Source organism: Lotus japonicus, chromosome 5 (assembly GCF_012489685.1).
Source record: "Lotus japonicus ecotype B-129 chromosome 5, LjGifu_v1.2".
NCBI classification, from domain to species: domain Eukaryota; kingdom Viridiplantae; phylum Streptophyta; class Magnoliopsida; order Fabales; family Fabaceae; genus Lotus; species Lotus japonicus.
This window is the reverse complement of record NC_080045.1, coordinates 46,116,789-46,133,436: the sequence shown is the minus strand read 5'-3', so window position 1 is coordinate 46,133,436 and position 16,648 is coordinate 46,116,789. Positions and strand designations below refer to the sequence as shown.

Below are 16,648 nucleotides of genomic sequence, written 5' to 3'. Positions count from 1 at the left end.
CATTTCAAGTGCAATCTTATTTAGATGACATGTAAAGATCTATAGTTGAAAGTATCCAATCTATAACTACTACAAAGGATAATATTTTTGCCACTATTCACATTAGGGTTTTTCATAAATGTTGCTGAGGTGCACCATAAGAAATCTTTTTTGTTACTTTTTGGTTTTTTATTTGGTTTAAATTGAAGTTTTAAAATTATTAGGTTATGCTTCAAAAGTTATTTTTTGTTTGTATTTACTTTGGTTGAGTTTGATGGAAATAATTTCATATTGTTTATTTTTAGCTCTATGTAATAATTCTTTTAATAGATGATATTTGTTAATATTTATTATGTGGATATTAATATTGATAGTATAGAGTATTAAAAAAATATATTGATAGTATAGATAATTGTAGGCCTAAATAATAAATATAAAAAAATTATGAAATTAAGTATTGAGATTATTATTAATTTGATAATATGATACAAATGAATAATTAGGGAAAAACTTAAATCAAGCTCCTTATCTCCATATTTTTAAGGACTCCATGGTAAAATTGAAAAATGAACATTATTTGTAAAAATAAGAGATATTTATTAAGACTTAATTATAAAATCTATAACTACTACAAAGGAGAGACAATATGTAATTATTTCTGTTCAAAAAAAAATGTAACTATTCATTCCTGTTCATGGTGCTTTTTTTTTTTTATCTTTTGGTATTTTAAAAATATATATAGTTTACTTTTCCCGGTTTTTTTGTGGAAGGACTATATGATATATCGGTTTGTAGCTAATTAAGGTTACTTTTGATGTTACTTTTTTCACTCGAAAGTTGTCGGACAAACTTTTGATGTTACTTTTTTCACTCGAAAGTTGTCAGACAAATTTGCAATAGAAATGACTTTGTGGGGCACTTTTGATATTACTTTTTTCACTCAAAAGATGTCGGACTCATTTGTAATAGAAATTACTTTGTGGGGAACTTTTTATAGGAAAAAGTTGTGCGAATGTGATGTGTGTGATTTTGCCCCCATTGTATGGCTATATAAGTGTCTGATTCTTGGTTTTGTGAGGCAAATATCGTTGGTTCTATTTTGCTTGTTGTTACTTTACTCTGGTATTTCATAATTGGAATTCTCTGTGTTATCCGGGAGGAATATTCTAATGGCTTCATTTGCTGATTCACCTGTGGATTGCTGATTCTTTTATTAGAGAAAATAAGCTTGTGTCCATGAAGCTGATTCTGCTTGACCAACATGTAAGTGTGATTTTTGTATATATTATTGTGCTATTGTTTGGTTGTTATGCAACTGTTGTAATTGTTCAATTATATTGTATGACGTAGCTATTGAATTTGTTTTTTTTAATGGTTTGTCATTGAAGTTGCACGGTTTGTTCTCTTTTTCTCTATTTTCCAGTTATGCAGTTAATGTTTTTTTAATTTGGTGTGTTATTTTGAATTTCTGGGGTAACTCTCTTTTGTTGGTGTATGGAGAGGTGATCATGCATACGTGTGATCAATTTGTGTGATCAATTCAATTGACTAATATGTTTTGATTTTTTTCTTCCTTTGTAGTTGAATTGAAGAAGCAAAGTTCATGCTCAGTTCAGTTGACTAACAATACTTACCACTATGTTGCTTTTAAGGTTCGAACAATGCCCCTTTCTTCGTTTCAGGCATGAAATAATGGAGAGATTTATCGTTTTGGTGTGAAATTTGCAGGTCAAGACCACATCGCCGAAGAAATATATCAGGTTGAGGTTTGTCTACAGCAGAGTTTTTCCTTCCCCCTCTATGGTGCCGTGCTTTTTTGTGCAAGGATTGGTGATATTCTTGTACTGCTCTCGGGTTTTACTATTTTACTTGAAGACCTGTTTCTGGTTGCTTCTCGTTGATTTGAGTGGCAAGTTTGGTTTGAATTGGTCGCACATGTTGTGCGTAGGTTGTTGGGGTGGGAATGCAAATCAGTTTGTGTGTTATTTGGAGAGATAATGATTGACTGAGTATTTAAATTTGGGGAGTTGAATTGAGGCGCAAGATTAGGAGCAAGGGGTGGATTATTTGCTGACACAATATTTTGTGGAAGAGAGCGGGGAAGTGAGGTTGAATTTGAATTAGAAGATGAGGCATATAAAGAAGAGTAAGGAAAAATATTCTTAACAAACCTTACATGTTGTGATGTATACAGTTTTTCCTTTTGTTCTTTTCATATTTTTTTTCCTCTTTAGCCTTTGGCTTTCTTTTGTATTTTGGTTGAGGTACCCATAGTCCCATAGTACCTCCTTCAATATATTATCTTTGGCTAAAAAAAAAGACTTATATTGTTTTATCTTTTTTATGGGGTGAAAAAATACAAGCAACTGTGAGAAAATTGATGTTTAGGAAGTAGGGTGAGCAGTATGTGGAAGGCAATGTGAGAAAACTGATATATAGTTAAGATTTTATTTAGTTTTTTTTTTAAATGACATTTGTTAGATTTTGATTTTGCTTTTGCATGTTTTTTTATAGGGGATGTGATAAAATTTCATAGAATAAAGTACAATCTTTAAAAAAAAATTCATGATATAAATCATAGACTTATTGCTAAATAATTATAATTAGAATAAACCAAATCTTATTTTTGTATGTGCATATTATTATTTTTTTCACAAAGTGTATGTGCGAAATAAGATAAAACCAAATCGTTAATTTTTTTAAAATTAATTAATTCTTCGCAGTTGTTAAATTTTAAGATTAATTACTTTTATAAATTTAGAGGCTGCCAAATTTAATTGATTATTAGATTGAGATATCATACGTAATTTATATGGAAACGCTCTTATTTATTGTGTATTTGAGATTAATTATTTTTCATTGTGCATGTGTGAAATATGTTATTCAAAAGATTTATAAGATGAGTCCTAATTATTGTTATATTTGCGAAAAAAATATAATTGTTTTTTACACCGGTAATGGATATCGAGTGACCTGTTTTGTGTTAGTGAGTTGTTAGATTTTAATCACATTCTAAACTGTTTTACACTGATAGTGAATTTTTTTTCTTTGATGTATGAGAGTTTGTTTTTAGTGAAAATTTATCATTGTCAAAATAACAAGGTTGAAAAATAGATTAAAATTCGTTCTTGTTTATTTAGACGGATAGGTTTTAATAGTTTGTCATTTTATTTGATTTACTCTTTTTTGTATGACATCATAATTAAATCAAATTATATATCAAAAATAGGAAAATAAAAAATGATCATGATTGAATCTTATTATATTCGATAGAATGAATATGTTATTTATTTTTGAGTTTAATGGATATGCACAGTTACACTGATAACCATTACACCATGCCACATAGGTGGAATAATAAATTTCACCTTAAATTTTAATTAAAACCGTAATATACTTGCTGATGTGATAGAATTCATTTTAGTGATTGTGTAAATAAAATTTATACTAACGGTGCATACACATTAAATTCTTAATTTTTAGTACGAAACAAAATCAAAATATGTGCACTGATATACTTATATTTTATTTTTAACTTATCATGTTATAATATTATATTTATAAAAACAAATCAGCAACCGTGCATCGCACGGGATACTACCTAGTTAACAACACACAACATATATAATTATGAAAGTAAAATATGCAAACCTAAATTTTCTATGATGAAATTGGACATATTTATCAAGATAATCAATTATGTTAAACCTTAAGCTATTAGGTAAGAGTTAAATGAATGGTTTTATATTATATTCTAACATGTTATTTCACGTAAGAGTCTTTTAGGCTTGAAGTGTGGATAAATACACAGGTCCACCTACCATGTGCTTTAATTCAACTTTTTAATTAGAAAAGTGAGGAGAGCAATGATCGAACTTTAGACTGCTAAGTCATAGATGCTCAGATACTAAGTCAAAATAGCGAATTATCTAAAAAAAACTTAAGCTTTTCGAGCTTTTGAGATAATTAGTTATTAAACAATACACTAATTTATAAGTTTTAAAGATGTCATTAGATTAATATATCATAGTATATGATATATTATGCTAGCTCAAGTAGTAAGAGTTGAAGACATATTGGTTGGGAGGAAGAGGTCCAGGGTTCAAGCCTTGGAGGGTGTCATTTATCTTTTCGATGTACGAAAAAAAATATCATACTATATAAAATAGTCATCTTTTAAGTGGGCTAGAATGTCACATGCAGTGTTCTTACATTCAGACCGGACCGGCCGGTTCGATCGCGAGCTGGTGACAATCGAATCAGCGATGCAATCAAATCGGACTGAACCAGAACGACCCGACCGGTTAAGTTGAAAAATCAGTGACTCAGACGGTTATTTTTTTAACCAGTGAGCCACCTATTTTTTTTTTCTGTTGCTTCTACTTGTTGCAAAAAAAAAACTTTTAAAATGTGTCAAACCTGGATTCGAACTTGTTCCCTGTCTACACTTGGCCAAGCAAGAGTTTTGGAAGCATGGTTACAACATATTATATATAGGGTTAAATATGTTTTTCGTCCTTAAACTTTAAGTGAGTTTTGATTTTTGTTCCTCGCCGGCGTAACTTCCGAAAAATTCCCTTGAACTTAAGGAAATAGCCGGAATTGGTCCCTGCCGGAGGGGCGGCGCTGACCACCGTGCTTATTTGCCACGATAAGCCTATGTGTCATGGCCACATTTTAAATGAATGTGACGTGGAATTTTTAATTAGTTGGACTATAGGGCAGCTCCATGTCATAGCTTCGTTGGACTTTTTTTTTTCTTTCCTTTTTTCGTTTTTCAATTCCACCTTAAATTAGCCAATTATTAAAAAATAAAATGTATTAATTAAAAATAACACGTGGACTGATTGTGCAAAGAGGCGATTTCTGGTTACGATTCGGTGATTCTAAAGTTTTTCTTGGTTTGATTCTGTGATCGGTGCTTGTTTTACGATCTAGTTTGTGTCATTCCTGGTTTAGATGGAGACTCGACGCAGGAAGCAACATCATTCGCCGGTGCGACGGCGAACCTCGCCGCCTCGGCGGCCCCAGCGAGTTGTTTTAGATTCTCCGATGCGAACAGCGGGAGTACAGGCTACGCGTACTTCTTTGCCGCCTTCTCCTCCTCCATCACCACCACCTCCTCCATCGCCTTCGCAGATCGGATCTCCGGAACGCTCACTGGAGAATTCACCTACTCCGGAGCGACAACCGGCTGTGACGCAGGAGGAATGGCGCCGTATGATGCACAGCATTGGCGACATCCAGCAGCGGAATGAGCATTTACAAGCTCAGTTGGATTTCTACCGCCGCGAGCAACAAGATGATAGAGGCAGAGAAGCGGATTCCGTAGCTGAGTTCCGTCCGTTCTCGGAGGAAGTTGAGAGTGTGGCGATTCCAGATAATATGAAAACGTTAGTTCTGGATTCTTACAGTGGGATTCTGATCCGAAGGATCATCTTCTGTATTTCAACACGAAGATGGTGATAATTGCGGCATCAGATGCGGTGAAGTGCAGGATGTTTCCATCGACGTTCAAATCGACGGCGATGGCATGGTTCACAACTTTGCCGCGCGGATCGATTTCGAATTTCAGAGACTTCTCATCCAAGTTTCTAGTGCAATTCTCGGCGAATAAGAATCAGCCGGTGACGATCAATGACCTATACAACATTCGCCAACAAGAAGGAGAGTCACTGAAGGAGTACATGGCAAGGTACAGCGCTGCATCGGTCAAGGTAGAGGACGAGGAGCCTCGAGCCTGTGCTCTAGCATTCAAGAATGGTTTGTTACCGGGAGGGTTGAACAACAAGTTGACACGCAAGCCGGCACGTTCGATGGAAGAGATGCGTGCTCGCGCTAGCACTTATATTCTTGACGAGGAGGACGATGCTTTCAAAAGAAAGCGCGCGAAACTGGAAAAAGGCGACACGTCATCCAAGCGTGCGAAAAAAGATAAGAATGGCGAAGATAAAGGGGATGGCAAGCAGCAAAGACAAGATAAAGGGAAGGCGATATTGAAGCCGACCAAGGAGCAGTTGTATCCGCGGCGTGATGATTATGAACAACGCCGGCCTTGACAATCTAAGTCTCATCGCCAGCGGGAGGAGGCTGACATGGTGATGAACACAGATTTAACGGATATGCTCCGCGAGGCGAGGGACGCAAATCTAGTGGATGAGCCAGAGGCCCCACGGTATCAACCACGGGACGCCAATCCCTAGAAGTGGTGTGAATACCATCGGTCCGTCGGGCACGACACGGACGACTGCTGGACTTTGCAGCGGGAGATTGATAAGTTGATTCGGGCGGGATATCGAGGAAATCGCCAAGGCTAGTGGCGCAACAACAGCGATCACAACAAAACAGATAAGCGAGAGGAGGAGCGAACGGACAATAAGGGCAAGAAGAAGCAAGAATCAGCGGCTATCGCCACAAAAGGGGCTGATGACACGTTCGCTCAACACTCAGGACCGCCCGTAGGGACCATAAACACCATCGCTGGAGGATTTGGCGGTGGTGGCGACACCCATGCGGCGCGGAAACGCCATGTTCGCGCAGTTAATTCAGTTCATGAAGTTGCTTTCGGATTCGTGCACCCTGACATAACAATCTCGATTGCAGACTTTGAGGGGATAAAACCTCACAAGGATGACCCAATAGTAGTGCAATTAAGGTTGAATAGTTTCAACGTTAGAAGGGTACTCCTGGATCAGGGTAGTTCGGCTGATATTATCTATGGTGATGCATTTGACAAGTTGGGACCGACTGACAATGATCTGACTCCATATGCGGGAACCTTGGTGGGTTTTGCAGGAGAGAAAGTAATGGTGCGAGGATTCATTGATCTGGACACAATATTTGGGGAAGATGAGTGTGCAAAGGTTTTGAAGGTAAGGTATCTGGTCCTCCAGGTGGTGGCATCTTATAATGTCATCATTGGGCAAAATACATTGAATCGCCTCTGTGCTGTAATTTCAACAGCCCACTTGGCGGTCAAGTATCCGCTAAGCAACGGCAAGGTTGGTAAGCTGAAGGTTGACCAGAAATTGGCGAGGGAATGTTATAATAATTGCCTCAACCTGTATGGCAAGAAGAGTGCGTTGGTTGGGCACAGATGTTATGATATTGAAACTTCGGATGAAAATCTTGACCCACGTGGCGAGGGGCGAGTGAACAGGCCCAAGCCAATTGAGGAAACAAAGGCGCTAAAGTTTGGCGATCGCACTTTGAAGATTGGGACCAGATTGACGGACGAGCAGGAGACGCACCTGACAAAGTTGCTAGGCGAGAACTTAGATTTGTTTGCTTGGAGCTGCAAGGACATACCCGGAATTGATCCAAACTTCATCTGCCATCGATTAGCATTGAATCCAAGTGTCAAGCCAGTTTCACAACTGAGGCGGCGCTTGGGCGGAGACAAGGGAAAAACGGTTCAACAGGAAGTTGACAAGTTGCTGGCGGCAGAATTCATCAGGGAGGTGAAATATCTGACGTGGTTGGCGAACGTCGTGATGGTGAAGAAGGCGAATGGAAAATGGCGAATGTGTGTGGATTACACAGACTTAAACAAGGCATGCCCAAAGGATTCGTATCCCCTTCCCAGCATTGATGGTCTCGTTGATGGTGCCTCGGGCAACGAACTGCTTAGCTTGATGGATGCTTATTCTGGTTATCATCAAATCCGCATGCACCCGGAAGACGAGGACAAAACGGCTTTCATGACCGCCAGAGTAAACTATTGCTATCGCACCATGCCGTTTGGATTAAAGAATGATGGGGCGACCTACCAAAGATTGATGGATAGGGTTTTTGCTGGACAGGTGGGAATAAACATGGAAGTTTATGTTGATGATATGATCGTTAAATCAGTACGTGGTTTGGACCATCATCAAGATCTGGAAGAAGCATTTGGCGAGATAAGGAAGCACAATATGCGCCTCAACCCGGAGAAATGCTCTTTTGGTGTTCAGGGCGGCAAGTTTTTAGGATTCATGATCACATCCAGAGGAATAGAGATAAACCCAGACAAATGCAAGGCAATTCAGCAGATGAAAATCCCCTCTAATGTGAAAGAAGTCCAACGTTTAACTAGGCGAATAGCGGTTTTATCTCGATTTCTTCCTAAGTCTGGTGATAGATCCTTTCCTTTTTTCAAGTGTCTTCGAAAAAATGTTGCATTTGAGTGGACGGCGGAGTGTGAAGAAGCTTTTGTTCGCCTCAAGGAACTCCTGTCATCACCGCCAATCTTGTCAAAACCAATACAGGGAAACCCGCTGCACTTGTATTTTGCTGTGAGTGATAGTGCTCTGAGTTCTGTGATACTGCAAGAAATAGATGGTGAGCATCGAATTGTTTATTTTGTTAGCCACACACTCCAGGGCGCAGAGGTCAGATACCAGAAAATTGAGAAGGCGGCACTGGCGGTCCTTGTCACCGCCCGGCGGTTGAGACCTTATTTTCAGAGTTTTCCAGTGAAGGTGCGGACGGATTTGCCTCTGAGACAAGTGTTACAAAAACCGGATTTGTCAGGTAGATTGGTCGCCTGGTCGGTTGAATTATCTGAATATGGGTTGCAATATGATGAGCGAGGCACAGTTGGCGCACAGTCACTGGCTGATTTTGTGGTGGAGTTGACCCCAGACCGGTTTGAAAGAGTGGACACTCAGTGGACTCTCTTTGTAGATGGATCCTCCAATAGCAGTGGCAGTGGCGCGGGAGTAACGTTGGAAGGACCAGGAGATCTAGTATTGGAGCAATCGCTGAAGTTCGAGTTCAAGGCAACAAACAACCAGGCAGAATATGAAGCTCTCATCGCCGGATTGAAGTTGGCGCGTGAAGTAAAGATCGGAAGGTTGTTGATAAGAACGGACTCGCAGTTGGTAGAGAATCAAGTGAAGGGAACTTTCCAGGTCAAGGATCCCAATCTGATCAAATACCTTGAGCGAGTGCGATATTTGATGACACTTTTTCAAGAGGTTGTGGTAGAGTATGTTCTTCGGGCAGAAAACCAGCGAGCGGACGCGTTGGCCAAATTGGCGAGCACACGGAAGCCCGGCAACAACAAAAGTGTGATTCAGGAAACGCTAGCGTGCCCCAGCATTGAACGCGAGCTCATGGCATGTGTGAACAGAGGGGCGACGTGGATGGGACCCATATTATCTATCTTGGCGGGGGACCCGGCGGAAGTGGAGCAATGCACGAAGGAGCAACGGCGAGAGGCGAGCCACTATACTCTCATTGACGGACACTTGTATCGCCGTGGTTTTTCGGCGCCATTGTTAAAATGCGTACCGCCAGAGAAATATGAGGCGATAATGTCTGAGGTGCATGAAGGAGTGTGTGCAAGCCACATCGGGGGGAGGTCTTTGGCCTGCAAGGTGTTAAGGGCGGGCTTCTACTAGCCCACCCTCAGGAAGGATTGTATGGACTTTGTGAAGCGGTGTAAAAAATGTCAAGTGTTTGCGGATTTGTCCAAGGCACCGCCAAAAGAGCTGGTAACGATGAGCGCCCCATGGCCTTTCGCCATGTGGGGTGTGGACTTAGTAGGACCTTTTCCGACCGCCAGGTCGCAAATGAAGTTTATATTAGTAGCGGTGGACTACTTCACTAAATGGATTGAAGCTGAGCCCCTGGCCAAAATAACCTCTGCAAAAATAGTCAACTTTTACTGGAAGCGTATTGTTTGCAGGTTCGGGATCCCAAGAGCGATTGTATCCGACAACGGGACCCAGTTTTCAAGCAACCAAACAAGGGAATTTTGCAAGGAAATGGGCATACAGATGAGGTTCGCCTCTGTGGAGCATCCGCAAACGAACGGGCAAGTAGAATCTGCAAACAGGGTAATTCTGCGTGGATTAAGGCGACGGCTTGAGGAAGCTAAGGGAGCCTGGCTGGATGAACTCCCAGTGGTACTATGGTCGTACAACACCACTGTGCAATCTACTACAAGAGAAACCCCCTTTAGAATGACCTATGGGGTAGATGCCATGTTGCCGGTGGAGATTGACAATTTCACATGGCGGACTCGGCCAGATTTTGAAGGGGAAAATCAAGCCAATATGGCGATGGAGTTGGATCTTTTGTCTGAAACGCGTGACGAGGTGCACATTCGAGAAACTGCGATGAAGCAGCGCGTGGCCGCCAAGTACAATAGCAGGGTTCGTGTCCGAGATATGCAAGTTGGCGATCTGGTCCTCAAGTGGCGACGAGCGCCGTTAACTAGGCAAAAGTCTTGGGACCCCCAAATGGCCATTGGGACCCAAGCATTGTAAGCCCCGAGCGAGCAAAGCCCCGGCGAAGCCCTCAAGAATGGAGGCCATTTATCCCTTTGTGGAAAATGTTTAAAGTCTTGACGGAGAAATGCCAAGCAACAAGCCCTAGTTAAAATTAATGCACGAAATCGTTAGGCGTAATTCAATCACATGACGCGTGAAAAGTAGCGCAAGATATAAGGTCGGCGAATGAATAAGGTGGAAAACGAGTGCTTAGTCACTCAGGATGTTGAGTATTTTATTACTTCGGTGCGTTAGGGCGTTTAACTATGAAATTCATTCTTAAATTTTTTAACAATAAGAATGCGGCGATTCGCGAAGTGACGAACAAAAGGGTTTACGGGGAGAACAATCATTCAACAATCGCCTAAACCTAACAATCGTTCAATTATATTTACAAAGTATATAAAGGCGATGTGAAAGCAACGACGGTAAAAGGTTAGGTAAAAATTAAGATTACACTATTCATCATTTCTTCCTTCTTCTCCTATTTCTTCTTCTTCTTCTTCTTCTTCTTCTTCTTCTTCTTCTTCTTCAGTTGCGGTCCAGAGGTTTTGGTCAATCAAAGGAGGATCATCAGGACCGACCAATCCTTCAGCAGTGATTTCTTTCATTACTCCCATGGCGCTAAAATCAAGATTCGGGAACAAGTGTTGAGCCTGGTCCTTGGCGAGGTAGAAGCCCCGTTCGCGACTGTCATAGGCAATGTCGGCGGCTTGTTCCCTCGCCTCAGTGGCTTTGGCTTTCTCCACTGATAGCTCGCCCTCTAGCTCTTTGATCCTCGCAAGAAGGGAAGTAATCTCAGCATCTTTTGTGACGAGGGTTGCCCCATGAGCCTCGTTCGCCTTCTTGATCTCTTCAGAAGTAGCCCGCATCGCCTCCAGATTTGCCTTCACCAAAGCCAAAGACTCATCAGACTTTTTCTCCTGCTCCGCCAGCGCTTTCTTTGCTAGCTCCAGTTCAGCGCCCAATGTTTCAAGCTCTAACTCCTTGGCAGCCAGCGCCTCGCCTTTGGCGGCCAAGCCCTTCTCTACTTGGTCTTTTTCTTTTTTACAAGCTTGGAGGCTTGCATCAAGGCTGTCCGCCTCCTCCTTCATCAGCTTCAGATGGTCTTCCAGCTCGCCGATCCTGTTTCCCGCTGCGCCAATCAACTTGTCGGCATGAACTTTCTCCTTTCCCGCCTGCGCCACCAGTTTGTCGAAGCGTTTTTCCCAAGCAGCAGCGGCTTCTTGGTGCTGAGAACTCTCAGCCTTCAACCGTTCAGCTTCAGCAGCTGCGGAGTTGAAATTGTCAAATGCGTGGGCGAAGATGCACCCAGCGTGTAGAAGACAGGCAAGGGTCACCTCCTTGGTCTCGTTAATGCCTCGGCTCAACACTTCTTTTTCTATGACGTCGCGGTTGAGGCCAATGAGCAAGAACTCTGAGGGCTCAATAGCATTGGGTAGCATGTTGAAGTGGCTAGAAGAACCACCTCTATTACCACGAGCTTGCTCAATCCGGGCTGCCTCGAAAGTAGTGGCGGCATCGGGAGAGGGTCTTTCTTCTTGGCGAGGCGGGGGAGACAAGGAACGCTCATCTTTCGTGGGAGGCGGGCTAGGAGGTGTGACTCGGCGCGGGGGAGACTGGGTTTTCTTTTTCTGTTTCTCTTTCTTTCTCCCCGGCGGCAGCATTGGAGCATGTGGCGGCAGCTGCGGCGCTTATGCCAGCAGTTGGCGGCTGGTCAGCGGTTGTTGTTGTGGCGCCTATAGTGGCAGACTTGGAGGCAGCACCGGTGGCTGTACCAGCAGCAGCAGAATCGAGGGCTGTGACAGTGACAGGCTCAGTGGCCGCGGCGGCGGAAGCTTCGGCGGCAGGGAGTTGGCTCGTCCCGTCAGTTGGAGACTTGGAGCTTGCAATGGCAGCGGTGGTGGCAGCTTTCTTGCCTTTGGTCACAGCGGCGGCGGTGGGTTGAGCGCCGGGGTTGGAGGAGCTGGCGGAGGAGCCTTTGACTAATCTCCTCCTCTTGGGGGCCTGAGCGCCCTCGGCTTGGTTCTCAGCACCGCCCCGTTTTTTCCCGTCGCCCTCAGTGTTGAACTTCGGGGAAAAGCGGGCCATTTTCCTCTCACGGGCTTTCAAGAGCTCGGCGTTGGTGAAGTTCATATCTTCTGCAACAAATAAACAAAAAAAAAGAGGGTCAGTAGCAACATAAGGGGTGAGAAGAGAAATGGCGATGGTGAAAATAAATTATGTGACCTAAGTATTTGGGTGTCCTTGAGAGGCGAGCGCCATCAAGGACTGTCGAGCAGTCAAGGATAGGAAGCGGGGCGAGGAGATTCAAAAAGGCTTTGTCATTGAGATCGTGGATAACGGTTTGAACGAAGGGAGAAAAAGGAGCTGCATTGATATCGTGGATAACGGTTTGAACGAAGGGCGAAAAAGGAAGCCTGACTCCAAGCTCGCCAAACATATACTCATAAACAAAGAAAAAATGGGATCTTTTCACATTGCCGTTGGCCCTATGGAGCCAGGGGCGATCCTCAGCACTGCAGGGCCAAATCCTGAGTTTGTCGTTTATTTCATCATCGTCAGACAAACCACCAAGGCTGCTCACGAATTCCATGATAGGCTCCCTATCCTGGAAAACGGAGGGTTGGTCTATCGCTTCGTGGGAGGGTGCTATCTGGACTGGAAGGGGCAGGGTTGCAAAGGTTTTCGTTCGGTACTGGGGAATCTCCGGGACCTCTAGACGGAGGTCGTCGGCTGCAGTAAAGTCGGGGTCATTCTCAGAAGAAGAAGAGGTGTAATTAGGGGAGTTAGGGTTTGAAGCCATTTTTGACAACTAAGTAAGGGAAAAGGAAAGATAAGTAGAGACAAGATGCAGAGATAAGGGAACAAGGACTCACCGGGTAAGGACGTGAAGAGTGGGTAGCGGAAAGGGTGAAAGGCGACGGCACCAGAGCGGAAGTTGGAAGAGGGAGCTTGGTAAGCGATAAGAGAGGTAAAGAGAGGTTTCGAAAAGGGATGATTGTAGGGGAAAAGGGTTTTTATAGGCAAGGGGGAAGTTGGAGAGGTGACGCGTGGTGGACGCGTGTGGAAGGCTGGAGGTCATGATGGTTTTTGGGAAGTGGGTCGCGTGTGATGGGGAGTTACTGCGCATGATTGGACAGTTATGAGGAGTGAGGTGACGGTTGCGGAAAAAAGGGAAAACTGACGTAACTGACGTATCACATGGAGCAGTTATAGATTTGAAAGGTTTTTGAAACAAGGGAAAGCGTGAAAGGCCTCGCCGCCACGAAGACTAAATGCCATCGCCTAACAAATGGTGTCCCCAGTAAAGTTTAGCCGCCCGCCAGGGGCATCGCCAGCCAACACTTGGGTGATCAGTACATGACTAACACCTGTCACCTGGCTCGCCGAACGAAAGACGCTCGCCTACTCCAACTAATCGTCAGTACAAAGCAATCGTTCCCACCGCCAGTGGGCTTGTGGACTTGCCGGTTTGGGTTGCTCACCAAGACCAGTGGACTGGGCGATTAAAGATGCTTGTTTCCTTTCGCTTACGCCATGTCGGCGGTGTAGTTTTCTTCTTTTGTCCTTAAGTCATGTTGGCAGCTTAGATTCCAGCACACCATAGGATGCATGTAAAAGCATTTAAAAGACACACTTAGCTCTCATACTTCGAGCTCGGTGTCTTGTGGACTAGTGGACTGGGCGAGCCCCTAGAGGGGCGACGCCCAGGGTTCGGCCCGCCCAAAGGCGAGAGCCTGGCCTTAAGTTGGGCCTCAACTTCAGAGGCCCAATGGGCCCAATAGGTAGTACCCAAGTTCTATAAATAGGAGGTGAACATCAATTGTAAGGGATTTTAGCTCATTTAATAAACAGTATACGAAATTCAGCACTCTCTCTCTCATTGTCATTCTCTCTCTAGCACATTCTTCCACTCTCTAGGTACTATCCCTATCTTCAATGTTCATTCCCAGAACAGTGCGCTTTGTCCTCACTCGCACACTTCCCAGGAAAACTTCCCAGGAGGTCACCCATCACGATATTGCTCCAAGGCAAGCACACTTAACCATGGAGTTCATATCAGTTGGGCTCCCGAAAAGAAGTTGCAACTTGTTGTCATGAGTAGTACCAATCAATTCTTTTATGACCTCCTCAACTGTATAGTCCATCCCTACACAGTCTCGGAATACCTCTTGTTCGGGTGTGAGATCGGCTCATTCCTGTGACCCTCTATCTAGAAGCCTGCCAGGAGCCGCTCCTTGTCCGTGCCTAACTGCACCGGCGATCACTCCCCGCCCTCTTCAGCCCCGGGTGTCACATCCTCAACCCAGAACCCAATTGTCATGTTTGCGTTTGGACTACAAATTTTGCAGATTTGCTTACGGTAAGAGTGGGAGCTCTGAACCCGAACCCAAATAGAGCCAATCGTAATTAGTGAAGCGCGATGATCTTGGATATCTCGTCATTGGACTCGATCTGATGGATTTAATGGCGATAGAGTTCGCCAGCTTGTTGGGGAGAGTCACAGCGAGGACTCATGGGTCAAGGCCGAGGGGAGACACCAATGAGGTCTTTGACACCACCTCTTAACACAAAACCTTAAGGAATTAGGTTTATGGGTTCATCTCCTTATAAACTTTCCCTCTTACCATGACTTCTCCGATGTGGGACTTGACTCGAACACTTGATTCCAACAATCTCCCCCTCAAGTGTGAGTCCCTCAACCACATCAGCCATGGTTCTCCCGTCTGCGGAAGCTATCCACCCTTGTACCGTTGTTCGCTGCTCAACGGAACCCGCCGCGTAGCCACATTGCTAGGAAGACTTTCGACACAAGGAATCATTACCATGGTCCCATAAACCATTGGCTCTGATACCACTTGTTGGGGAGAGTCACGACGAGGACCCATGGGTTAAGGCCGAGGGGAGACACCAAGGAGATCTTGGACACCACATCTTAACCCAAAACCTTAATGCATTAGGTTTATGGGTCCATCTCCTTATAAACTCTCTCTCTTACCCTGACTTCTCCGATGTGGGACTTGACTCGAACACTTGATTCCAACACGGCTCATTGATTTCGTGCGTTGTTGGTTCGGGTAGCAACCCCATGATTCTGATTTGAAGGTTTTATGCTTTGAATGTTGGAGAGGGTAACGATGGTGATGGATGAGGAAGATGATGATGGTGACGAAGATGTTCATGGTGATGGATGAGGAAGATGGAGATGGTGAACTGTGGCTGAGATTTGAAGATGGTGCCCAGGATGAAGATGATGAGCGTTAATTTTAAGATGATGAATAGTGTTTTTTAATAATTATAGTTTTATTATTTATTATTTACATGTAAAATAAAATAAATTTTAATATTTAAATAAAAATTCCACGTCACATTCATTTAAAACGTGGCCATGACACCATGGGCGGACCCATGTGTAGGCTATGTGTGGCTTTAGCCACACCGGATTTTGATTTTTTTTTAAATATAGTATATAGCGGCGGTTTGCATCCGCTGCTAAAAGTTTTGTGTTAATGTATGGCAACGGTTGAAGCGCCGCCATAGCTTAATAAGTAAAAAACCAAAATTCACATTTAACATCAAATTAGAACGCGGTTTTTCTTTCTTTCTTTCTTCCATTACTACTTTCGGCCTTCATCAACTTTTAAAACATTGTTCCCCAAAAATTGAAAACCTACCAATCTTCACCTTCCTAAATTTCTAATCGCATGGATAACCCTGATCACCTCACCAATCGACCACAATTCAAGAGGAAATTCAATTGATTCATGGTCTCTCAGGTAAATAAACTTCGTAATTCACCTTACTACGCTACACAGAATTCATGTTGGATGATCTTTTCCTATTTCTATTTTTTTTTAATTTTCAATTTTCAAAGAATTTTTTTGGTTTATGAACTTGTTGCACGCGTTGAGTTGGATCTACTTTTTCGGTGAGAATTTTTGCTTGTGAACTCAGCAGATCTGAGTTCTTTGATGGAACCATGTTGGGTTTGGAGCTACCTCCGTTTGTTTTTGCTGATGGGTTTTTCTGTTTTGATTGTTGATTCGTGCACGCAAATTTTGGAATGTTAAATCAGCAGCATTGTAATGTTTCTCCCAAAAAAGAAAAATTTATCCTTTATACTGCACAAATTAGTCTTAACTTTTCATGGTTGAATAAACTTTTGTGCTTTTCATGTGAGATTATAGCTACTTCTTGCTTGCTACCTAATATAATTTCTACTTTGTATTTTAGCCTGAAATTTCTTTTATATTTAGCCACACCAATATATAATGTCTGGATCCGCCCCTGCATGACACATAGGCTTATCGTAGCAAATAAGCACGGTGGTCAATGCCGCCCCTCTAGCAGGGACCAATTCCGGCTATTTCCTTAAGTTTAAGGGCCTTTTCTGGAAATTACGCCAGTGA

At 43.0% G+C, this 16,648-nt stretch overlaps 1 long non-coding RNA gene across 1 annotated transcript; it reads left to right on the top strand.

Annotated features, from left to right (window-relative positions):
• Positions 1 to 991: 991 nt before the first annotated feature.
• Positions 992 to 2,248, top strand: LOC130721426 (uncharacterized). The gene is made up of 3 exons (XR_009013447.1): positions 992 to 1,242; positions 1,561 to 1,631; positions 1,708 to 2,248. It is a non-coding gene; the product is annotated as an uncharacterized LOC130721426 (long non-coding RNA).
• Positions 2,249 to 16,648: the final 14,400 nt, after the last annotated feature.